Source organism: Chaetura pelagica, unplaced genomic scaffold, assembly GCF_000747805.2.
Source record: "Chaetura pelagica isolate M959 unplaced genomic scaffold, ChaPel_1.0 scaffold172, whole genome shotgun sequence".
In the NCBI taxonomy this organism is placed as follows: Eukaryota; Metazoa; Chordata; class Aves; order Apodiformes; family Apodidae; genus Chaetura; species Chaetura pelagica.
Genome location: NW_009952433.1, coordinates 6,290 through 7,731, shown reverse-complemented (window position 1 = coordinate 7,731; position 1,442 = coordinate 6,290).

The window sequence follows — 1,442 nt, the reverse complement described above, 5'->3', positions numbered from 1 at the left end:
TGATGGCTCCCCCACCCCCAGGACAGGACCCCACACAGATGCACAAAGAACTGGGATTCAGGCTGAGTGTGGGTGTCAACTGTCCAGCCTTGCAGGCTCAGCCAGCACCAGGAAACTCAGCCTCTCTTTTGAGCTCCTTTCCAGAAGTCAAAGGGTCTTGGGCTGGGGAGAGCCTTGCTCTGAGGTAGAATAATGAAATCACAGAATCAATAGATGATCTTGAAGGTCCCTTCCAACCCAAACCATTCCATGATTCATAGAATCATAGAATCAGAGAATGGTTTGGGTTGGAAGGAACCTTCAAGATCATCTAGTATCAACCATCTGCATGGGCAGGGACACCTTCCACCAGACCAGGCTGCTCCAAGCCCCATCCAACCTGCCCTTCAACACTTCCGGGAGGTGGGGGCAGCCACAGCTTCCCTGGGAAATCAGTTCCAGTGTCTCACCACCCTCATAGTGGAGAATTTCTTCCTGATGTCCAACCTAAATCTCCCCTCTTCCAGCTTAAAACCATTACCCCTCATACTATCATTACATACCCTGGTAAAAAGCCCCTCCTCAGCTTTCCTGTAGCTCACAGGAAATAATTTCTTCCCAAGAAGAAATCTCTACTCTTTCAGCTTAAAACTGTTCTCTCTAACCCTATCACTACATATCCTTGTAAAAAGTGCCTCCCCAGCTTTCCTACAAGCTCCTTGCAGCCTAAGGAAAAGCAGGTGTTGCCTTGTGTCCCCACCCCCGGGCAGGAAAGCTGATCTCACCCACCTTTCTTCTCAGTCAGTGCTAATTGTCACCCATGAATATTATTCTCCACAGGAATTACAGAATCATCGTGGCTGGAAAGGACCTCTGGGATCACCAACCCAAACCATCAGCACAAAAAACCCACCAAACAACCAGAAACAACCACACACACTCCACCAAAAAACACCCACTAACCCCCCCCCACAATCTCAGCCACTACAACATGCCCTGAAGTGTCAGGTCTACACGTTTCTTTGATACGTCCAAGGATGGTGACACTTCCAGCTCCTCCTTCAGTATAGAAATTATTCCCAAGATCCAATCTGAACCTCCCCTGCTGCAACTTGAGTCCTGGCTGCAGTTTTGGGCATCACACTGCAAAAGGGGTATAAAACTACTAGAGAGTGTCCAGAGGAGGCCACAAGGTTGGTGAAGGGTTTAGAGGGGAAGCCATATGAGGAGCAGCTGAAGGCACTTGGTCTGTTCAGCCTGGAGAAGAGGAGACTGAGGGGAGACCTCATGGCTGCTCCTGCTTCCTCACTAGGGAAGGAGGAGGAGTAAGTGCTGACCTCTTCTCTCTGGTAACTGATGATAGGACCTGAGGAAATGGGAGGGAGATGTGCAGGGGGAGGTTGAGGTTGGACATTAGGAAGAGATTTCACCCAGAGGGTGGTGGAGCACTGGAATGGGCTCCT